Source organism: Periplaneta americana, chromosome 13 (genome assembly GCF_040183065.1).
Source record: "Periplaneta americana isolate PAMFEO1 chromosome 13, P.americana_PAMFEO1_priV1, whole genome shotgun sequence".
Lineage (NCBI taxonomy): Eukaryota > Metazoa > Arthropoda > Insecta > Blattodea > Blattidae > Periplaneta > Periplaneta americana.
The window spans coordinates 107,085,632-107,111,411 of record NC_091129.1 but is presented as its reverse complement, the minus strand read 5'-3'; the positions used below and the strand labels follow the sequence as shown (position 1 = coordinate 107,111,411).

Below are 25,780 nucleotides of genomic sequence, written 5' to 3'. Positions count from 1 at the left end.
ACAGTTGAACTAGTCCTTTCTCTCATTTTGTTACCTACGTATACTTGTCGGAGTTCACGATTTGTAACAATCCTTAAGTTGTAAATCAATGTCCGGTGAATACTTTTTCAATGTAATATATGCTCATTTTTCGTTACCGCTATAACATTTTCATTTAATGTCAGAACTGTAGGTAGGCCTACTTAGTAGGTAAAATCATTTCGCCACAAGTAGTAAGTCGTACAAATATTTATTATTTCGTACTAAGACAAGTAAATTTTATATGGGTTCGTGTCCTGATACGAGTCGAAAACGAATCGATGTTCTTCTTCTTCTTCTTCTGACTTTCCAGTTTAGACACTTTTGTCTGTTTGCGTTCATTGGGGCTGCCCTCTTAATGCCTCTGACCTTTGTCAGGATGTGCTCCCTTAGTTTTAATACTTACAGTACCGTACTTACAAATGGCTTTTAAGGAACCCGCAGGTTCATTGCCGCCCTCACATAAGCCCGTCATTGGTCCTTATCCTGAGCAAGATTAATCCAGTCTCTATCATCATATCCCACCTCCCTCAAATCCATTTGAATATTATCCTTCCATCTACGTCTCGGCTTCTCCAAAGGTCTTTTTCCTCCGGCCTCCCAACTAATACTCTATATGCATTTCTGGTTTCGTCCATATGTGCTACAGGCTCTGTCCATCTCAAACGTCTGGATTTAATGTGCCTAATTATATGTCAGGTGAAGAATACAATGCGTCCCTGAGTTTTAGTAACTTCTTAAATGCAGTCAGCAGTGGTAATATTAGCTTAAAAATATAGGTGGAAACATATCGTCTTGGGATCGTTCACATGAGGTTATTGAAAAAAAAATTAGTATACAAATTGTGAGTTTGTAAGATCCATATTCAAGTAAGCTATACTTTCTTGAAACAATAATTAAATAAACATAAAAAGTATACGGATTTTCTTTATTAAAACACACCACAACCTAAATAATACACTAATTTTAGGTTCGAATATTCACTGAAAATGAAATTTCGTGCGAACTTCCTAATGTAACAGCACTGACGGTCCAGACTGTGAAAATGTGGCAGATTTAAACTTTTTTTTTTGGCCCAGCTAAAAGTGCCGTTGTTTTGGCATTGCCGGTTATTTGGGTGCCGATTATGAGGGAGTTTACTGTATAATATATATTTCAGACTTTGTTTGTACATATAAATTCTGGCCCTATTCTTAGATCTAATCATAGTCACTGGTACACTGAATACAATAATATAAAAAGTGTAGATCAATTATTTGGATAAAATTTTTGAGGTGATAGTTGAAATAAAAATAAGCATACCTATTCTGTTAAGTAACAGAGGGACAAAAGTACTTCTTTACAGCATAACAATTTAACGTTACAATCTATACATGAAACCATACGTGTATACTGTCAACTGTCGATGGCGTCAAGTGTACAAAACGCGTCTCATCCTTGCTTATCTTCCTGGGAGAACCAGCCAGAATCCATATAACATAAGAGGAACAAACACTCACTGCAAACGAACGGGCAAACACCACCTTCACTGATGTATATTATATGCAAATGGAAGCAAGTAAAGTCGTGTATATGTTGACCTCGTAACAAAGACTGTAAAAGACTTCTTTCATCTTATATTCATGTAGTGCTTTTAAATGCCCGTAATATCATCCGCCGCAGAGAAGTCACTCCCTTAGAAAGAACAAAATCTCGTCTGATGTCAGATCTTTCCTGCGGATTTACGAGTAAACTGTAATCCCAACCCCACAAGTCCTAGATCGTGAAAGAACAACTTTCAACATTTGTAAGTTGGAAGTACTCGCGCTCGAATAGAAAGCACAAGATTTCGCCAACACGGGGGTTTTATTCTGCGGAGGCGCACTAAAGGAAGTTTTTAGCACGTGTTATTTTACTTTCACAAATATTAACTAACGTAGATAAGGGACACGCAAGCTCTTCAGTCTCTTACAGAATTTATTTTATATTAGATCGTCTCACAAGTAATCTCCATTTTTAGTCCACCGTTGTGGCTGAGGGGTTAGCGAGTCTAACTCCGAATCCAGCGGTCCCGGATTTGATTCCTGGTCAGGACGAGTTGCCTGGGTGAGGTTTTTTCGTTTTTTTTTCCCTCATTCCTATGGATGAATATCAGGTAACTTTATCAGGCGATTGGAACCCCACTCATCTTCCTTTCCTCCCCCATAATCCCTTCCTCATCATCCCGTTTATGGTTTTTCAGATGATCACTCCCGAAGCTGCTGACTCTCTCGACCGACCTCCGTGGAATGTAGTTCAGCGATGTTGGATGGCTTCTACAACGGCACCCGAGGCGGACCTACTCGGGGGAGGAGTTTCGCCTAGGACCGGCAGGGGGCCTTGGGGGAATTTGCCGAAGCAGGAATGGTATATGGATTCTGTCGGCTGTAGGGACGGGTTGTTAATGTAGTCATATGGTTATGGCGGTGCGCGTAGGGGATCTGTGGCATGCAACTCATTCCATATCGAGGGTTAGCGCAATAGATATCAATAGGTTGCAGTGCTGGGGCATCCGTGCCTACCTCAGTTAAATTCCATTCCATTCAAATCTCCATTTTTTAAGTTTGATGTTTTGTAAGATTTTAATGATTTTGCTTAGTTTGGACGCTATGGTTACTATTGCTTATTTTGAGCATGTGATAGTCTTCAGTTGTTAACACAAGGAATATAAAATGGAGGTGATAGAAGTTGAGAATAGATCCCTTCTAAAACACTACTGGAAACAAAATTTATAAAGCTGCTGTCGGGGCTGCAAAAATAATAATTATGTGACTCAATGATTGCAGAAATGGAAACTAGTTAAGACCAGTTTCATAACAGCTGAAGATAGATCCAAGGATGAGCACAGAAAGGAAACTCAGTTCAGCATTTCTTGTGTGTGAAATTCTACTCTCTTTTTCTCGTTGAACGCAGAAAGGTCTGTAGTCCAAGACTGGGGTACCTTTCTGCAATCAAATGTTCTCAGACTTGTGAGTCCTCTTGAATCATAACGCACAATATCGAAAAACTTGTTTTTTTTTTTTTTGGCAATTAAGCAAAACCTTACATCTCACTAATTAACAATTTGATAGAATTATTTTAAATATGCCATCTGTTATAATTATAAACATTATTGACTGCTTAAAGTAAAATCGTTTGTTTTATATAAGCTTATGAATTGTTAAGGAATAAGTTATTTTTAATGTTGTGACTTACGAACCTAGAGATTTCATGTATACCTATGATGATATATTAAGAACCAATCATCTTCTTAGAATTAATATTCTTTAATTGTTGATATTTGTCACTTTTTATACCTATGTCATGAATATTTCTTAAAATTAGAAAATTCATATTTATATACAAAAAATATAATGTCTTAGATAAATCAGATACAATAAGAAAGAATTGTTAATAGGCCTAAATACAACTAAGCATACAACATTAGAAATATGCAATGCATTTGTAGGTGAAACACGAAATACGCGTTTTGTAGGAAATAATGATGGTTTCTTTCGCGTCCAAGAATTACGACCTGCAAAAGTATATTGACTTACTTATGTGTCAAATAAATAAAACTATAAAATTGTATTACTTCACCCTCTAAGTTTCTGGTGCAATTGCAACATATACGTTACCAAATGTACCTAATTTCTGTTACATATTGCTTTGACACATTATTATTATTATTATTATTATTATTATTATTATTACTATTATTATTATTATTATTATTACTATTATTGTTGTTGTTGTTACTACTACTAGGCCTATACTTCGTATGTACAGTACGATTATTTAGTCCTGACAAATGCCGGAGATGTGCGCCTATACTTGTTTTTTTGAAAGATGGAACATGACAGTTAAGCGGCCGAGCTTGGAACTACAGTGCTATGTTGCCAATATGGACTACCACACTGCCATCTGATGGAAGTTAGCAATTGACGTTAAGATGGCTGACGTTAAAACATCCATTGACAATTGACACGAAGGTAAAAAAAAACAATACAAAAATCGACAGAGAATCAAAGACCAAACGTTCCGATATTAACATTGTGTGCACAATAAATGTTGCCAAGAGAGCTATTAAGCACTCGTTACTTGGGAACGGAAGTTTGGCAACTCAACCGTCGTTACCATAGCAACAGACCTACCACGCTATGTGACATTCAGTTGTTTTTCCGATCGCAACGCTCCTGTCATGTCCCATCTCTCAAAAAAAGAAGTATAGGTCAGGCGAGTCCATTTAGTTACGCCAAGGGATGTATGGGTTAATCACTCGCTTGCCTTCGAAGCAATCGGATGTTATGCGTGCGATAGTGCGGTATGTTTCCAGTACAATTAAGCTGTACTGCATTTCTTTACCGACTACTCGCCCTTATTTTTACTCCGGAACTCTCCCCACTCCTCCTGTTACTTCCCCTCTTTCGCGTCGATGAGCTGTCAGGACTAAATAATCGGTCTGTACTGTACTCACCTCGTGTAAATATTATGTTTTCATGGATTTGTATTAACACTCATATCTGTGTCGATTCATAGCCCTTAGCAGGAAATCAGTTTGGACCATTCTCTCTCTTAGCCCAACCCTCAGTGCTCGTACTCAGCTGTCTGCAGGATTTATGCTTCAACTGTAATCGAAAGCCTTGATTTGCCATCTGCGGGACATTATAACTGAATGCTTAATACTGTTTACCTGTTTAATTGGCGCTGATTAGTTTGCTGCTGGAAACCTGCTGATATTCTCGCCAGCATTCGCATAGTCTTCAAAGGCCTGCGGCTTGGCCCGTAATTCTGCCGGTCCTGCCAAGCGACGCTTGTCGGTGACGCCAGTATTTCCGGAGGCTTGAGAACGCTTGTGCCGTTCGGTTACCTCATCCCTTCTTGTGTTTTTGATCACCGCGGTATACAAGTCTATGCCGACCAAGTTTTATACAGGGTGTATCGTAACATGCAGGGTTGCTATACGTACGACTATAGTCATACGCATACGACTATTTTGACTAATTGTACGAGGTACGACCGCACTCTATGTCGTACGCAATTTTGTACGACTATTTCACTGAAGGGAAAAAATAATTGGGAACGTATAATGTTGGTTTATAATTGAAATAAAATTAATGGTTAATTCGTACCTTTTAGATAAGCTTTCTTCATTTAATATGTCCTGGACTAATATGAAAGAAACATGCTTTTAAAGGGGGGATGCTTTCAAATCGATCTGGTAACCATGCTTGCCATGCAAGTCATAATTTGTCATCTCGAGCTCTAGGTTTCAAGTAGACGGCGCAGTTATATCAAAGTAATACGAGTTTAATTTTATTAAATGCCTTGTTTGTTCGATAAAGGAAATCTTTTATCGTGAAATAGTACCGCAGTAGCATTAAGAAGTCTAAACCCGCTGACATTATAGAGGTGTCGGGTTTGAGTCGACTGTAGATGAATTAATTTGTTATAATTTTCAGCCGCCGCATTTATTGGCTTATCTGCCGCCGCGCCGGCCAAAGATCAAATTCTGCTGACTTTAAATATAACAAAGTTGTTTCTAACCAAGCGTATCGTGCACGCCTTACTGGATGACAGTGTTGATGATGAAGAAATGGGTGGTGATTTGTTTCAATGCTGAATGTCATTGTGGATGTGAACTATAATTAGTAGTATTTCTAATTGGAACTAAAATGTACTGGTAGATATATTTATTTTGCGATTCTTTATCAACTGCTTAGTGACATGAAGGTAATAATGCCAGTGAAATGATTCCAGCGTCAAAAGTTAATCAGCATTTGCTCTTAATAGGTTGAGGGAAAACCCGGAAACAACGTCAACCAGATAACTCGTCTCATCCGGGGTATGAACTCTGACCTGCTCGTTTCACAGTCAGACGTACTAACCATTACTACACAGCGGTGGACTAGAAGTATATTAGGAAGTTGAGAAATATACGACAATTTTATGCTGAAGTACGACAATTTTTATAAGTTAGTACGACGGTTTCGATTCCTTTATCTGGCAACCCTGTGTGAGACCCCACTTCATGGGTAGACAACAGACATAAACAATGTAAAAGTTCATGTAAACATCTATCCCATTTGATTTTGGTTCCAAGTTAATGTCATATTTATAGTGTGGAGCTAAATATCATTTAATATCAGACTTCAGATGCATACAAACAATTGTTCTTCCTCTGACACATATCATCAAATGAAATGTACTGCCTGATAATAATAGATGTACGTAGGCCTATCAGCCAGAGCCTCAATCAGACATGCCTTTTCTGTTAGTGACGAAACATAGGTAAACTGATATAAACGTCAGTAATATTGTTTACGAAGAAACACGAGTTCTTCAATTTATTATTATTGATAATATGATCAAATTTACCATACGTGATCAGAGTAAGCACTCAGATTGTTGTCCTGAGGTGTCTTAAGTGGATGACATGTCCCGCAAGGTGGCTGTATTGTTTCTTGTCGAATGACCAGATATTATTTTAGGCTTAAGCTCTTCAAGGACTATAACTGTGATGGAACAGTAATATACACACGAACGTGACATTCATTGCGATATGTGTACTGTATGTATGCTGTACATGTGCGGAAAATCTGTATATTAGTCAAGCGTTAATGAGTTGGTGGGTGAATAATTGACTCAGTGAGTGAGAGAATCGGCAGATGTGTGATGAACTATAGGGGTCTATAGCCTACAGATCATCTGTGCCAGTGACAGTATCGGATATAGTTTGCGTTAATTAGATGATCTTTACAAGGAAGTAAGACAACATTTTACTTTCTCAATACTTAGAGATATGTTTCACTTAGGAATGTGGCTATAATGACAACTTTCATGTGTTAAAACGAGAAACTAAATTGTAAATTACCTAGATGACTAATAAATATATGTTTAAATAAATAAATAAATAAATAAATAAATAAATAATTAATTAAATAAATAAATACATGAATAAATAAATAAATGACTAAATAAATAAATAAATAAATAAATAAATTCTTAAGTCAATCAGCTGTTCTTCTGCTGACCTTGCATACGTAATAGAAGTTCAAGTCCGCTTGAGCCGCAGGGTTTTGCGTAGTACTAATGATAAATAAGAAAATTTGTTTTAGTGAATTGCGTTTCCAGTAGGCCAGGCGTAACTTCGATAGTTGAGTCCAAAGATTTTTGGGCGGCATGAGCCGCGTCTTCTTTCTTGTACTGTTGAAATCGTATAATTCCCGCGATGCTGATGATTTTGGGCCTGTTGGATTCCTTTTGACCTACTCTTGCCTTCTGTTGAGATTTTTGCCCCTAATTATATTACGTTCATAACTGGTATTGAGTGACATCTTTCAAAATGTATATTTAACCCTGAACAAGAAAATTACATGAAATTCATTTCGTGCTTAATAAAGTAAATTCGTAACATAAATACAGTATGTTACAACCGGAGCCGGATTTAGGTATAGTCCCGCCCCTAGACAGTGCTAAAATTTGTCGCCCTCCAACTCCCACAAACATTTTATGAGCAGCTATTATACAGGTCGTGTTTGGTTTAATTTCGTTTTAAATGAAATGTTATAATTCAAAAAGCAATAAATTACTGGAATCAAAATACTTGCAACTTACTTGTAAAGTATAAACATTTCCTTCGCACTTTTTTCATGATGTCATCAAAGTTGATCTGACGAAGTACAACAGACTCGATGCTAAGAAACATATTTAGACTTATTCATTGTTGAAACAAAATTGATTTGTGAAAGACAGGCTGTGGTTTATTTTTAAGCATTGGTTTTATTGGTGATATAATTATTACAAGTATTTCTTACATCGATAGGAAATATAAAGTAAATTGAAAAATGAACTGAAACTCTTTGCAGAATAAAGTTTTCATATCAAATTATATACAGTAGTGCACATGCTGGAGAGTTATTAAATAGTATTGTCGACGATATAATTTTATTATATTGGACATGTAACAGAGTTGTGGTTACCAAGCATAGCGATAAATAGCTAATAAACATACATACAATTTGATTTTAAACAATGCATTCTTGTGTATACAAGCAGTTAAATTTAAGCAGTTTCATAGTATAATGTGATACCGGCATTACAATATAACTATGCAGCTGCACACTTTCCTTTTACTCTCGCCACGACCGCGACAATGCGATAACAAAACAAAGTCGACTTCCAAAAGGTGTTCAAGAACAAACTTCAGAAAAGATTTACCAACAAGTGTTTTGAAAACAAATTTCACTGTAAAAAAAGTAGAGAAAGAGAGAGAGACAATGCCGCCCCCTGGAAATTGGAGCTCTAGGCAATTGCCTAGGTTGCCTAGGCCTAAATCCGGCACTAGTTACAACAACGGAATGCCGAGATAAACTGAGTGGAATGCTGCAACGAGGTCGAAAAATGATGCGTGAACTTCGGGCGTCGCCCAGGGAAAAGGTGGGAGGTGTGCGCGACTTCGTTGCGCATTATCGCTACGGAACTCCGTGCTCTCTACAGTCCGCGTCACCGTTTCTGGAGTGTGAAATACGTAATGGGAACGTTAAGTGTGAGTGTTTTACATTTGCCGCAGTCAGTCTGACAACTGTGTTTGGCAAATGACTGATGTGACGTGTATAGGAAGTGGTACCATTCTCAGCTGCACTAGCAACATGCTCACAAACTGGGCACTATATACCTAGGACACAGGCCAAAAATGCTGGCGCCAGCTGTAATAATATTACAGTTTCATTGTTGTAAGTCTATTACTTTAAAAATTATAGCTTTTTTCGTTACACCATTGTTTGCGTTTATCTCATAGCCTGAAGTGCAGCCCACATACTGACCATGATAGTAGTAATCCTACGCAAAAAAGTACTGATTTAAATATTAAAGTTAATTCATTATATGATTATCTTTACTATGCTTTGTTTGTGGAACAACTGTACAGACATAACGAGAAATAACTCCGTAATTTCACACATGAGTAACATTTTACAATTACATTAAGTGGCATTCTTCGGCTTGTATAACAGTTCAAGCGTTATTTCTCACCTTAACGAGACTCAATAAGCGAGCGTTCATCTGTCTGCAAACATCAAAGAGATATTCGATTTGTACCGAGTTCGCTGAGCTGTGTGGCACTTGTTAGTAATTTCCTCTCAGGCTTCGATCACGTTGCGGCTTTCCTCCACAGATATATTGCATCCCGATATTGCAATGATGAGAAGTCGAAGTCAGATACGTATGTGCTAATTTGTGGACAAGTGAGGGTCATTTGCTCCTGGCCGTTTTTGTAGAAATCTCGTGTTGATAACGTGATGAAGTTGATGCAGTGACCTTCTGAAGAATTACAATAAAAATAACATCCATGTAATTTTCTTCCATAAAATTTACTATGAACAGTAAGAGTATCTGCTGCAAGGTCGGCATGCGTAATCTTAAATTGGACTACCAATATGCTCAACCAAGATCAAAGCGAGCATACTCAGAAATACTATAGGCCCTACCGTATATTGTTTACATAAAAAATAAACACACTTTTATATAATTATACGGGACCATGTTAGAAAATATAGGAAACATAAAATTTCAAAATTCTTTTTCAGTGATTGTGTGAGTTAATTTTTTGGCAATGATGTGGTATATATTAAAAATTAGTTAATTTTCGCTTTTAGACTCTTTATTTATCATATTTAGATCTTTTTAATGCTGATTGTTTTCATATTCCGAACCCTTTTATTTCAGTTATTTTTAAAATATAGAAACCTTTTATTTCAGATAGTTTTCATTTTGAGATTCTTTTCACATTCTGATGCCTTTTACTGTAGTCTGTTGTTTTCACATTATTTAGACTCGTTTTATTTCAGCTTGTTTTCATATCATATCTTTTACTTGTCCCGCGCCATGGCGTCGTGGTCTAAAGCATCCTGCCTAGGACTCGCGTTACGGAATGCGCGCTGGTTCGAGTTCTCATGGGGGAAGAAATTGTCTCATGAAATTTCGGCCAGTGTATGGGACCGGTGCCCACTCAGCATCATGATGCAATTGGGAGCTACGATAGGTAGCGAAAATCCGGTTTCGCAAACTAGCTACAACGGCTGGGGGGATCATCGTGCTAATCTCCATTCTGGTTGGATGATCGTCCACCTCTGTTTCGGCATGGTCGGTCTTGGCCCTGCATGGGCTGTAGCGCCACGGATTTACTTTTACTTTTAATAACTTTTACTTGATTTAGTTTTCACTTTTAGACTCCTTTTATTTCAGATTTTTTTTGTATTCATACTCCTTTTACTTTTCTTATTTTCAATTTCCATTTTAGATTGTTTTCATATTCAGGTTCTTTTTATTTTAATCATTTTTCACTTTTGAGCCCCTTCCATTTTGGATTATTTCATATCAACACTCTATTTATTTTAATTATTTTCCACTTTCAAACTCCTCTCATTACAGATTGTTTTCATATTCAGACCCTTTTTGTTTTAATTATTTTCCAATTTTAAAGCCCGTATCCTTATATTGTTTTCATATTCAAACTCCTTCTATTTTTGTTATTTCTCACTTTTAAATCCATTATCATTTAGATTGTTTTCATACTTCAATCCCTTTTAAGTTTCTTATTTTTCAATTTCAAATCCCTTGTATTTTATATTGTTTCAAATCCAAACTCATTTTATTTTAATTATTTTTCATTTTTAAAACCATTATATTATACGGGCTGGAAGACAATCGCTGCACTAAAATGTGACTGGTAATAGATTATGAGAAAAGGTTTCAAAATCTGAATAAGTTATTTTTGTAACATTCACTGTTTTAGAGTAAATCATTATGTTTCTATGAAGCATTTAGCAACATCACGGCTATTGCAATAACTCTAGCTAGCTCGGCCACCCATCCCTTACCTTCCCCTCGCCTTTTCTGTACTCAGTCACAAGCACTCGACTCTACACTACGTTCCAAAATTTATTTTAAAGATTGTTGTAATTATTCACAATTTAAATTCACGGATAAAAGTTTAATTTGCCAAAAGAAAAAGACTCAAAACACTATTCAGATTATTTTTACCTACCGTAAAGTGGGGATATTTCGGACGCAGGGGTAACATCAGACGGTAATTCAATTTATCATATTTTATGTTGGTAACACCAGTTCACCAATGTTTCTTTAAAAATGTGAAGAAACATAGAAGCGATACGAACATAGTAAAAAGCGCGGAATAGATGCTAAGAACTGGTGTTACCAACATAAAATATGATAAATTGAATTACCGTCTGATGTTACTCCTGCGTCCGAAATATCCCCACTTTACGGTACTTGCTTGTATAGCAATCAGCCATTTCTCTTAGGCCGTTACCGCAATAGAGCGCTGCAAACATTGGGCAAAGACTATTTTTTCCTGCTTAACGGTCCTTCATCAAAGGAAAAGTGTAATAAAAGTTTTGTTATATTTAACTTGTAGAATTACCGCTTAAATTTTGGTGTATCAGTCCCCATCCACCTTGTATATTAATTATTTTTTATTTTAAACGCACTATATTATATATTAATTAGTTTTAAGTTTTAAACCCATTATATTTTAGATTGTTTTCATATTCAAATTTCTCTTATTATTCTTATTTTTCACTTTATATCTATCCATTATATTTTTAGATTATTTTCGTATTCAAACTCCTTTTATTTTAATGCTTATTTTTCGATTTTAAATCCCTTACAGATCTGAGATTGTTTTCATACAGATTCCTCTTGTTCTAATTATTTTTCACTTTTAAAACTCTTTCATTTAAACGGTTTTCATATACTAACTCCTTTTCTTTTTAATTAATGTTTACTTTGGCCCCTTCTATTTAATATATTTTCCATACTCGGACAGCTTTTATTGTAGATTGTTTTCATATTCTGACGTCTTTTATTCCGGATTGGTTCCATGTTTTGACTCTTTTTATATAAGATTGTTTAATATTCAGGATTCTTTTGTTTTTGCTAACGTTCACTTTTGGACTTATTTCTGTTTCCTTATTCAGGATCCTTTGAATTTAACTTTTTCTTTTCTTTTTTCTTTTAGCTCCATCTTTTCAGATTGTTTTCATGATCAGAGTTCTTTTATTTCACTTATTCTTCTTTTTAGACTGCTTTTATTTGTTTTCTTTTTAATTCTGTTTTATTTTATTTTTGCTTTCCTCCTTTATTTTAGCATATTTTATTTTAATTTTTCTTCGCTTTTAGAGTGCTTTTATTTCTGGTTTGATTTAATTCTGTTTTAGCCACCGGCGTAGCTCGGTCGGTTAAGGCGCTTTCCTGCCGATCCGGAGTTGCGCTCGGACGCGGTTTCAATTCCCGCTTGGGCTGATTACCTGGTTGGGTTTTTTCCGAGGTTTTCCCCAATCGTAAGGCAAATGTCAGGTAATCTTTGGCGAATTCTCGGCCTTATCTCGCCAAATATCAGCTCGCTATCACCAATCTCATCGACGCTAAATAACCTTGTAGTTGATACAGCGTCGTTAAGTAACCAAGTAAAAAAATTCTGTTTTATTTTATTTTCGTTCGTTTTCACTCTACTTCTTTTATTTGAGTTGGTTTTTATATTCAGATTCGAATTATTGTATCTTTGAAGTAATTAATTTGGAAACGACTGTTAATAGAAAATGAAGTAGTGGGTAAATACAGTAGTTGATAAGTATGTGAAGGAATAAATGAATTCATGAACTGGTCCATGAAAGAATGGATGAATTATATACAGGGTGAAGAGGTAAGAAATGGAAGCAATCAGTTAGAAATATCCTTCTATATATATTTGTTTTCCAATATAATTTTACGACATGGTATGCAAGCCATTTAGGCCTATCCATTTGCCGTCTTGTCATTTTTAGACATCTCGCAGAACTTTAAATAACTTCATATAACAGTTGAAGCTGGTATTTGAAAAGCCTATCATTTGAGGTTAAAAGACGCGTCTTCAATATTGCTCAAGTATTAAAAACCTCGTCTTGTTTTTAGAGGCCCTTAAGCATATCTGTTATAATTCCTTCCAAACTGAATGACTTGCGTCGGACGTAAGCTCTTTATGTTCACTCCTCAGATTCGCCACTTAATCACAGAACAATGCTGTGTTATGACAGCTTATTGTATTAATAAGAGCTCTTCTTTCTTTGGATACTTAAAAGCGCTTTGAGTGATATCCGACCCAGATCGTCCTTGTTTCCCCTTTCATGTACGTCGCGTCGTCTCTGTGAAATTCGTTGAGCCGAGTAAGTGGCGAAGAAGGAGTAGAAAAAAGCTCTGTTGTTCTAGCTGAAAGAGATCAAAGTTGCTCTTCTCCGCGCTCGTGTCCAAAGCGTCCTACTCCTGCAACAGCCGGCAACCTGCACTTCAAGTGAAGGCTGATTTACACTACTACCTATTAGAATATTAGATGGACGCTAAATTATACACATTTCGGTATTTTTATGGTCCTATTACCACGATTCTAAACAGAGAGGCATAATAAATGTGATCATTAAATATAAGTTTTTACGATCTTAGCATTCCTATATTACATCCACTACTCATTCATTCATAGTGTTCTGCCCAAGGGCAGGTCTTTCACTGCAAACCCAGCATTCTCCAGCCTTTTCTATTTTCTGCCTTCCTCTTTGTTTCCTCATATCATCCATATATCTTAATATCGTCTATCATCTGATATCTTCTTCTGCCCCGAACTCTCCTTCCGTTCACCATTCCTTCCAGTGCATCCTTCAGTAAGCAGTTTATTTTCAGCCAGTCACCTAACCAATTACTTTCCCTTGTCCTGATCAATTTCAGTTCATTTCTTATTCTGTCTGTCCACGTCACACGTTCCATCCTTCTCCATATCCACATTTCAAATGCTTCTAGTCGCTTCTCTTCACTTCGTTATAATGTCCATGTTTCTGTCCCATAATGTGCTACACTCCACACTAAGCACTTCAGTAGTATTTTCCTTAGTTTTTTCTCCGGAGATCCGCAGAAGGTGCTTCTGTTTCTATTAAAATCTTTCTTTGCCATTGCTGTTCTCCTTTTTGACTTCATGGCAGCAGCTCATGTTACTGCTTATAGTACACCCCAAGTATTTGAAGCTGTCCACTTGCTCTACTGCCTCATTTAGAATTCGCAAGTTTACCTTCTTCACTTTTAAAGATATTTTATTAGTTCGTCCTACAGAATAACATCTGTAATATTGACAATTGAAGCGTCGGCTGGAACAACGTTGTAAGTTACAAAATTTTCATTCAGCGTGTTTCCGTGTAATAATGTTGTATGTCATGTTACCTTGCTATACTCTTTGGCTTGCAACTGTCCATCAATGCAGTACGTGAAATTTGTCCACTCAAAAGTTTGCTACCCTATAAGAACAACGTTGTACGTGTACACATTTTTGCAGCTCCTGTAAATTTTACCAAATGTAACTTATAACGTTGTTCCAGCCGACGACGCTTCAATTAATATTTGACCGAAACACTGAAGGAGGAGAATTCGATCCGGTGCTGTGGTTTGAATTCGGCGTAGCTCAGTGGTCAGAGCGCTTGGTACGTAGAACCAAGGACCCGGGTTCGATCCCCGGGGCCTGTGCGAATTTTTCTCCTCAAATATTAATTTTTCACTTTTCTTCCTATGACCATAGTCTTCGTCTTGTTGGCATTTATCTTCATTCCATACTGCTCACAGCTGTCATTTAGACAGCCACTCTTATGTAAATTAACTTATCTTTAAATCTAGGTCTCCCACAGAATAAATAAAAAAGTGCTGAAGTGAACAAGTGTCATCACTATTACTCGAATAGCCTCAAATAAAATAAAGTCATAATAAATATTAAGATTTCACCAAAAAAATAATAAAATAACCTCTAACAAAACTCTTAACTACTTTAACCGAAAAGATTTACTTATATTCATTGTATAACCGCGGATGCTGGCACTTAAAATAGTGCAGAGGGCGGCCACCAGAGGGAAACCCAAGAGTTGGAGCTTAATCTGAGACGATTCTTCCGACGCCGGGGTAGAATCCGGTGTGGCTTAGTGGATAAAGCGTCAGCACGTAGAGCTGAAAACCCGGGTTCAAATCCCGGCGCCGGAGAGAATTTTTCTCCGTTCCATTACTCTTTCATCGTACTTAAAATACAGTTTAAAATAATTTTTGTCCAATAAATGATATACATTCTTTGACATGAAAAACGCTCGCTCTTGAAATTATTTCTTAAACATGCAAAAAAAATATATAGTCCTGATGTAAATCATCAAATAGAGTGTGAAATACCGGTAGTATAGTCCTCCATTCTGTCTTTCCAAAATCAATGGACTCAGACTCTTCTATTTTTATGTCTATTCTCTCTACATATGAGCAAAGTTGCCAAAAGTCTATTAGCTCCCTTAATATCCATGTTCACTAGAAGAATGAACAATTTTATACAAAAATGCAGTGTATTAAGCAGTACTTAAAACGCGCGTTCGCAGCTCCACTAATGAGCCACTAGTGGCGCTGCTAAGTAGCCTCATCTAAAGGGGCTCTTTAGACGTACTCAATAATGATGGTGCTCTAGCATTTGTAATAGAAGAAAAGAATGAGAAAGGACAGGAAGAAGAGACTTAAGGAAAACAGAAACAAAAAAAGGAATGCAGATGGAAGCGTATAAAGAAATAAAAGAGTAAAGAAAAGAGAATTAATAAATTGAGATTGAGAAGAAGGATAGAAAGAAACAAACAACTGGTTTGAATTAAAGAACTAAAAGAAAAAAATATGAAGAAAAGGAAGTGGGGTAGAAAAGGAGAGAAAATAAGGAAGAGGAAATGGAGATGACCATGATATGAGCTTCATCGTACCTTAGTGTAAATCAGCCTCAAGAGGACAATGCAGAGATGGGGTGAAGTTCAGCAGCGAGTGGGATCTTCCTCCGCTTCTGGGAGAAACTTGACACAAGTTTTTTAGAAAGTTTTCAGACTGGCTGTCGTCCGAGGGCTTTCTCACCCACTTCCATTCCCACCCCACATTCTAGACACTATACATTCCCAGTAGAAAAATAGTCGGTTAAGCGACGCGTCTTGAGCCCCTCGGAGTGTTTGCAGTGCATGTGGACCAAAACTTTGATTTAGTTGCAATGGAAACAGACCGCAAGCGGCAACATTATTCAGAACGAGGGAGAGAGAGACAAGAATATAGCAATCAAGGAAATAGGGAGCGTTACAAGTTGGCTACTGGGTGATTACGGGTGCTGGAGTAGGATGTGATCCTAAAACAAGAAGGTTATAATGAAGAGAGAGGTTTATTCCTATTTTGTCCTTGTTAATCGCAGCAAGCACCTGTTGTCTGATCGAGGCTCAGAATCAAAATCTTATTGTATTGTATTTATTAACATTCCATGGTATTCATACATTGCTTCACAGCTAGAATATGGAACAAGTCAAAAAACTTAATACTATTATAAAGTCTTAATTTATAGTCACAGTCTAGATGAAATATATAGGCTACAGACGAGGTTTGCAATATAGTCTACTAGTACAACACAGAGTTTTAGTATCAATTTCATGAAGTGTTACTGAATGTCATGAATTCATCTACAGAATAGAAGGCGTGAGAAATTAGGTACTTCTTTAATTTGGCCCTAAATAATCTTATGTTTTGAGTTTCATTTTTTATATCGATAGGAAGGCTATTAACAATTTTTACTGCCATATAACGCACTCCTTTTTGATAGCACGATAGACTTGCCGATGGAGTATGAAAGTTATTTTTTGACGTGTATTTATGCCATGAACTGTTGAATTAGTTACAAAGTTTTCACGATTACATACGAGGAAGATTATTAATGAAAAAATATACTGACAAGCCATGGGCATTATTTGTAGTTTTTTTAAGTAGTCCTACACGATTCCCTAGATTTGGCACCTATTACTATTCCAATTACTCTTTTTTGTAATAGGAATATACTGTTACTATCTCTGGAATTTTCCCAGAATAATATTCCAAAACTCATTACCGAGTGGAAGTATGCAAAGTATATTGTTTTTAGGGTATTGATATTTACTATCTTTTGCGTAGATCTAATAGCAAAACATGCTGAATTTAGTTTGGGGGTAATTTCTTTAATATGATTTTTCCAATTTAACACATTATCGATTTTTAAGCCAAGAAATTTGGTTGTTGTTTCCAATAGGGATCTATTGTTAACCAGTCACATATTTTGAAGAGAATTTCCTCTGTTGTAGATTGGAATGTGTTGGAGTTATTGGCTGTAATTATTATACTTGTGTCATCTGCAAATAATATGGGATGACCTACATCTTTTATTTGGGGGGCAAAATCATTTATGAACACTAGAAAAAGTAGGGGACCTAATATGATAGAAACAGCCCAACATTCTGTCTCGTGGTGAAATTAAACTCGGGCTATTGCAATAACAATAACAATAACACTCACCCTTTCCAAATCCCTCAAGGTCGATCGGGTCATATTTCAATAGCATCGCTTAAGAGCCAATTGGCTAGTTTCCTAAATTGAGACAGCTTATCCTGTCTGTAGTTTGTCCGTGGTTTTCCTGAGGCGCTAAGACAAATGTCGAAATGAGCCACGTGAGAAATGCGTTACGGACCTACATCTCCTACCCAACACAAGATTCGGCTCTTTTACAAATTGAAGCCTTCTAAATGGAGCCTATGTTTTCGAATACTGCGGCGAGTTTACTCGAGTGTCACTCTCACAGTGCAAGAGCTCGGAACCTTCCTCTTGCGAGGACTGCGGCGGTCGTACTTAGTGTGCAGACTTTTAATAGCTTTCGGCTTTTCTGCCCTGATGATGTCCTGTCTTCCTTTTCCCTCCCCGTCACGTGATAGCTATTAGGTTACATCAATTTTCGGCTTCTCCTTCAAAATTCTCTATAGTTCCTCCAGTGGAGCGGCAAACCTCGGAATGAGACAAATGACCAACGGGTTTAGAGCTCACATGTTCAGTTTTGTCGGCCCCTAACTCGCTTGCAAGTACGCGTTTCGAATTACTTCTCCTCCCATTTCCCTCATTCATTTAACTGTTGTTTCTGCAATTGAGAGCTCTAGCATCGTTTCTTACCAACATTCCGCCACAGAATTTAGACTCTAGAAAATAGAGAATTAGCATGCGTGCTCTTGGTTTAAGTTGTCAGTCCTGAAGAGGAACAAATTTGAATTCCACTTCCAGTTTTGGTCGTTTAATGGTGGAATGTTGCAATGCCTTCGCTCGTTACTATTTCAACTACAAAGACAGCAAGAGCAGCCATCCTACCAAATATTTGTTAAAAATACCGAGAGATTATGAAGACTTGAGTTTTTATTAAAAGACAAATGCTATCACTTAAAACTAACTTGATGTAGGCCTACCTTCAGATTTCCCTACAAACATGCATAATAATATAATTTTAAGATAGAAGTAAGGACTAAGAAATATTTTCTGTATTACAATAAAAGAGTAGGAAGTTAATTGTAATAAAGATCTCTTTCTGATTTTTCAAAACAAATGTTGTTGTTAAATAAGTTGAATGCATTGTACAGTAATCACAACAGATTTGGTTATGTCTAATTCATTTCAAATTTCACAGTCCCCTACTTCTTTTACTTCCTGGCACATTACGTTCTGAAAATGCCGATGGTATTGACTCAAGATTTTTTTCATTAGGAAAAGGAGAACAAAGTAAACATTCTAATAAAATAATATAACAAACAGATGTAGACAAGTCGTTTGAAATTTCCGCTATTTTGTGTATGTGGCGCTTCGTAGCAAATTGGTAACGACAAACTTCGTAGCAAATTGCACTAACGTTCGGCTTATGACAGAGTCTTCTTTTCCTAGCTCTCTTTCTCTGAAGTCAAGGAGTGTGACAAAGGTTTATAATGTACAGATGTGTTTTGGACTTTTAATTTCCTCTGTACTTTTAAAACACAAATACATTTATGTATATTCTAACAGAGTAGGTCTATTAAATTTCACTGTTAATTTAGCTCAGATTGAAGATTTTTATTTACCGTTTTAATAATAATAATAATAATAATAATAATAATAATAACAATAATAAATAATAATAATATCATCATAATCATTATCATCAGATTTTCTTTCAAAGCCAGTGGACCAGTAGCGTAACTCAGACAGTAGCACGAATTCTCCCAACTCCTTGATCTTGTTATCCGTTTTTAGTTACATTGTTACCATGCCATAGAGTGATCTGACGCTTTTCAAATTAATGCGGATCAACAGAGTGACTTCACTATATGAGAGAGGATTTTGTAAAGCTCCAAACGTGTTCATTGCAAATACGTGTTGCATCCGTTTAAGCACGTGCGCTACAGTGTGCACCGCTCTTTTTATGGGATAACAACCCGTAGCAAAAATGTTTTCGAATCAGTAGAAAGCTGCTGGAGTTTGGTATGTGCTACAATTTTACCAGCCTACAATAGATGTTCCGAACGCCGTATGGTGAAACCCTTTATAATGTGTGGAAGTAAGTGCTTACAATACGATAACAACTAGCTAAACTGAGGATCCATGAATAGTCCGGTTCTTCTTACGTTATACCTTAATGGTGAAACCTAACCATTTTCCCCCTATTACCAGATATACTAATATATTATAATGATTTTCTAGTTGTCAGATTGAATTTTCTTTTGCCAACTTCATTGAGCTACATAAATAATGCACTCTATTTTAGGCACAACTTACGTTTGTAGTCATATATTGTGAAGTTGCATTTTTAGATATCTACTTATAACACTTTACACTGAATTCCAGATAAGAAAAATAATGAAGTAAACAAACATTTTACGTGAACTGTATTACGCCGCTGTAATACATAACATGATTAGTCATCTTATTTACACAGCGCGCGAACTCTTCGCATGCGTTTGGTACAACCTGTTAATGTGGAATTTAGGAAATTAATTTCCGTTATTATGAAGACAGGCATTGAATTCTATAAAGTAATGCATTTTTATAATACCTTGTTGATAATTAGTCTTACTTTTTCACACAAGAACGATGTGGAGGTAAATAAACACTTGGTAATTGTATGAAAATTGTATTTAAGTTGAATAATTACATGATAGAAAATTTGTTATTAAATTGTGTAAATATTGTGTATTATCATTATTTGTGAATGTATCAGTTTTAAGATTAAGTTTATGTACTTTTGAACTATTAATAAATAATACCAAAATACCAAAAAATGAAAATTGTATTGCGCAGTCGTATTGCCTATGCAGAGTCCACCACGCTACAGCACAGACTCCGATCTCTACAGTGGCAAGTGTTTCTGTTTACTGTTTATGTTCAGTATAATGTTAATAATGTTTACATGCTTTCACATACAGGAGAAATAGCTTTGTAGGATTACGAAAGAGCAAGCCAAGTTTCGGCATTACATGAGAAATAGTAGGCCTAAAGGTTATGTTAGGTTGTGGCGCTGGTTCTACTTTAGACATTATACAGGGACATCATTTTATTTTTACTTCAATTTTTATTGTACCTGAGTTTTTTAATGTACTTCACTCTCACCCCCTCTACTAGTAAACTTCCAACCATCCTCCACACAGAACCAAGGCCGCGTATGCAGTCAGAGTCGCCTTACGGTCATAGTAAACTACTGAGTTAATGAGTGTAGTACGTTCCAGAAATATGTTCGCGTTTTCCAGTGATGAAAGAGCTTTCAATATTAAATAATATTTTCGCGCAGGTAGTGTCGTCTGTTTGCTTACAACGCATCCCGGTTTCTCCCACCCGCTTCTGCTCACCCTCTGTAAAGGTTAGTGGCTAGGCTGTCTTAGCTCTTTTCTGAAAACATTAATTTCTGTTAGGAATCGGACGTCTGCGTAATATTAAACAACTTTTTAAAATAACTTAAATAAAAGTTAAGTAATTAACTGTCACGTGATTTTCCCCCTTTCTCCGACCCTGCGACAAAACCACTTGGACGGACAGTAGATAGCATGTCTAAGTAATTTTATCTTTTCGAATCGGACAGAAGTGAAGATTGAATGTGCAATACGTAATGTACTCTTGTATAGAGTAGGTACAGAATTATTTCAACATGAATTACTAGTACGAAGGACAAAACTGATAATTGGAATTAGGTACAGTAAAATAATCTATGGTGCTGTAATATGCACCAAAGAACTGAAGCCTGTATCGAAATGAACGGCCACCATTTTGAAAAATGACTTTAAATATCCATATTATGATTATTTTTTAATTTAACTTCATTCTCTATATTGTACGCTAATGTGCTGTAGACAGTATAATAGACAGTGCATACTGAATACGTCCGAATGAATAGCTCAATTCGTCAGTAAAAACTCTTACTGTTAATACAGTACTGTATTTTGATTAAACAAAAACCTAATGAAAATTATTAAACTCAAAATCGCTATATTTCCTACTTTACGTAAATGGATGAACTACTTTTTTTCCCTCCTATACCTAGTAAAGTGATTTGTTTGCATTTTACGCCACTATCATCAAACTCTGGTCGTGGAAGGGGGTGGGTAGCAAACGGTGTTTCCGGTTCTCAACCGTTAATCCAAAGGTAAGTCAGGTTAATATTAAAAATGTTAGTAAAAATAAAATGATGTCCCTGTATAAGAATGAACGGATTTGTAATAACCCATTTATGCATTCTAAACATATCATGAATCTCGGTTCATGATTTTAACATATTTCACTTCTGTCTAAATTATCTGTAACGATCAACATCTTGATAAGCAATTTCGAACTAATTTGTAGAGGGTATGTCAACACTAGCCAATAGCAGAACACTAGAGATGAACAAAACTTAACTGCCGCTCTCGTGCGCTGTGTTCGTTGCACTCGTCTTTCGAGTTTCGTCTCGTCTCGTAACTCTCATACGTTTCGAGTCTCTCTCATCATTCTCGAAATAGCATTTCATCGACGTGGAAAGATTTCGTAACTTTGAATAACATGTATCGTTGAAATAAATAACATTAGAGATATTTAATTGATACAAAAAGACAAAGCAAAACAGTGTCTTAGTTATCAAAATGCTCTGATTCTATTACGAGATATTACTTATGGTTATGTAAATAGAAAAAAGAAATCTCAAATGAATTTGCATTTCTAAGAAACATAAAACATAACGTTAAATAAAGCGTTAATATTTTCTTACTTGAGATTGTACACTTGATCTCAAACATACGAAAAAAAATCCTACCATTTTAATAAGGGCCTAGTAATGAAATAAACATTAGGGAACGGATTATTATGCACTGAAAGGTGGAGATGATGTTTCCAATAGGCTACTTGATTGTTTATACATGTATAACAGTTGCCAAAACAGATAAAAGTTCAGTCTGGTATAAACAACTGTAACGATTTAAGGCTGCTTGACGTTCGAGAGGTGAACACTCCCGAAGTCTGGATCGCTTAATTCACTCACAAGCAGCCAACGACGTCGTAGGCAATATTGTCGTGCGAGTTTTTCGTTTTGCGGTCGTTGTTAGTCTTGATTTCTCGATCGTTGTTCAACTCTGCAGAACACACATTAATTTGATATGATGGAATGGGAGGTGATAAAACTCCATCCTTTTGTTTACCTCGGTGTATTTCTTATTTGGAATTCAGTATAGGTAATGTTTTAGCACAGTGTTTTCAATAAAATAAAATCTCTGGAGGCGCCGGGTATCGATCCCGGTACCTCTCACATGCTAAGCGAGCGCTCTACCATCTGAGCTACGCCCCCAGTTGGAGTACAGAATTTAATTTGCTTCAGTTTACTAGTGTACAATAATGCGGAACATGTCTTGTTGGTCCACTTTCCCCAGTTGATACATTAAGTGCCAATAGCGTTTAACATACCTGTTTCGTGCGTTAATTTAATAACTGGGGGCGTAGCTCAGATGGTAGAGCGCTCGCTTAGCATGTGAGAGGTACCGGGATCGATACCCGGCGCCTCCAGAGATTTTGTTTCTCGAAAATTTTAAATGCAGTTGTAGTGAACAACATCCTGTTCAAGAATCTGCTGTTTTAACTAGCAAGCGTGGCGGATCTGTACCACATTTAGAGATATCACAATGCTATAGTAGCAGCAGATCGAAATTTAAAATTCATGTCGCCACCGGCGCGTAGCTCAGTCGGCTAAGGCGTATGTCTGCCGGTCCGAAGTTGCGCTTAGGCGGAGTTCGATTCTGGTTGGGCTGATTACCCGGTTTAGTTTTTTCCGAGGTTTTCCCAATATTAAAGCAAATCACGTCTTTGTTTTACTTTGGGTCAATTTTTATTACTCTACTGCCACTTCCAACGGACTCCTAACGAATATTCACACGTTTATCACTGGGATTGTGGCGCTGGAAATCAATTTAGAACACCTTTATCTCAGCCACGACACATTTCAATTTGTATTGTACAATATAAATGCAATTATCACTACAATGACACAATAATTCTTGCAGTTAACACAGACACAAATTCGGAAACGTAATTAATAGTCGCAGTTTCACTTCACTTCCACTAGATGACTCTTGAGTTCCAGCCTATAGGCGTAGCAGGGATGCCAATATCGGCAAACGAAATGAAACTGTGAGGAATGTTACAACAGGTGTGCTAAACGTTAGGAATGTTACAATAGGTGTGTAGCACGTTAGGTTAGGTTAGGTTTTATTAGGTGTGTAAGAAATACTCAGAAGAATTTTTGGACCGGTGCAAGAAAATATGCAATGGAGAATACGTTATAATAACGAGCTATATAAATTATATAGAAGTTTTGATATTGTTACTTTCATCAAATTAAGGAGGCTTGAATGGGTCGGACATGTCTATCGGATGGAAGGGAACAGAATACCAAAGAAGATCTTAGAAGGGAAAATACATGGTAAAAGACCAATTCGAAGACCCAAAAATAGATGGATAGATGCGGTAACGATCGATTCTCAGGACTATCTCGGAACAACTGCCTGGAGGAGATTAGCACAGGACAGGGACAGTTGGAGAAAGAAAATTGAGGAGGCTAAGGCTCGACTTTGGGCTGTGATGCCATCGTAGTAGTAGTAGTAAGTGTGTAAGATAATATGAATGGTTACCACAGTTGGCTACACTGCAACCATTCTCCCATTCCACCTCAAATAACGTCACAACGACGGAATATGGCCGCCTTCTTCCTTCAAGTACGACGATTTTCCTACATGAGCCGTTCAGAGCAGAAGTGGTGTAAGTCAATTTTGACTTACACAACTTTTCCTCTGAACGGCTCAAATAAATAATACACAAAATACAATTCCTACTTTCTCTTTGTTTTTTTTCTCTCTCTCTCAATCTCTCTGTTCTTCGTATATACATTTACAGGCAAAATATATATTCATGTCATTTAAATCTGTATATTAACGACCGAATCATTAGCCTAGTTTATATGAGCCGTTCAAAGCAAAAGTTGTGTAAGTCAAAATTGACTTACACCACTTCTGCTCTGAATTGCTCATATAAGTAAGGAACCTATTTAGGGCGGGTTGGGTGGGACCACAGCTCTCCCAGTGATCACATCGAGTTTCTACTACTCCACACTACAATTTAAGGTATTTTCAATGTTTGTTTTTAATTTCCTATACTGGCAGTACAGTAATAAAAATTCACCTTACTTTGTAAGCCTAATCATCTCGTGACTCCCACTTTGGGAACCACTGGCCTAGTGTAACAAAATTTTCGATAACAATAACAATAATTTGTGACTGTCACATGCTCAAAATACGCACTAATAACCATAGGATCCTGTAAATTGCATTGCGAAAGTAGAGAAAATGATTAAAATCTTAAAAAACACAGAACTGAAAAGAAAATTATTACTTAGGAAACAACCTAATATATATATTTATTTTTATTTCAATTTTTATTGTACCCGAGTTTTTTAATTTACTTCACTCCCACCCCTTCTACTAATGAAGTTCCAGCTGTCCTCCACACAGAATGAAGGCCGCATATAGTAAACAGCACTGAGTTAGTGAGTATAGTACGTTCCAGAAATATGTTCGCGTTTTCCAGTGACGAAAGAGTTTTCAATATTGAATCATATTTTCGTACAGGTACTGTCCGTTTGCCTACGTCGCATCTCGATTTCCCCCACATGCTTCTGCTGCGCCCCTCTATAAAAGCTGGGCTGTCTTAGCTCTTTTCTGAGAACATTAATTTCTGTTAGGAATTGGACGTTTACGTAATATTATGCAATTGTTTAAAATAACTTAAATAAAAGGGCCTCGTTAAGTAATTAACTGTCACGTGATTTCCCCCCTTTCTACGATCCTGCGGCATAACCACTTGGACGGACAGTAGATAGCATGTCTGAGTAATTTTATCTGTGCGGGTCGGGCAGAAGTGAAGATTGAATTTACAGTACGTAAGGTACTTTTTATAGAGCAGATAAAGAATTATTTCAATATGAGTTGCCAGTACGAAGGACGAAACTGGCAATTGAAATTAGATGCAATAGTGTATAATGCGATAATATGCACAAAAGAACTGAAGCCTGTTTCGAAGTGAACGGGCACCATTTTCAAAAATGTGTTTAAATATTCATATTATGATTATTTTTCTATTTAACTTCTTTCTCTATATTGTACGCTAATGTGCTGTAGACAGTATAACATACACTGCATAATGAATACTTTCGCATGGATAACTCAGTTCGGGAGTAAAAACACTTATTCTTAAAACAGTACTGTATTTTGATTAAACAAAAACCTAATGAAAATTATCGAACTCAAAATCGCGATATTTCCTAGTTTACGTAAATGGATGAACTACTTTTCTTCTCTCCTATACC

At 36.5% G+C, this 25,780-nt stretch overlaps 1 protein-coding gene and 2 non-coding genes across 3 annotated transcripts in view; 2 read left to right on the top strand and 1 right to left on the bottom strand.

Moving 5' to 3' along the window:
- The window catches only part of LOC138712207 (tyrosine-protein phosphatase non-receptor type 13-like), a 1,532,948-nt gene that overhangs the window by 1,159,003 nt on the left and 348,165 nt on the right, over positions 1 to 25,780 (top strand). The gene's annotated exons all lie outside the window — the stretch shown is intronic.
- On the bottom strand, positions 22,642 to 22,714 carry TRNAA-AGC (transfer RNA alanine (anticodon AGC)). The gene has a single exon. It is a non-coding gene; the product is annotated as a tRNA-Ala (tRNA).
- On the top strand, positions 22,857 to 22,929 carry TRNAA-AGC (transfer RNA alanine (anticodon AGC)). The gene has a single exon. It is a non-coding gene; the product is annotated as a tRNA-Ala (tRNA).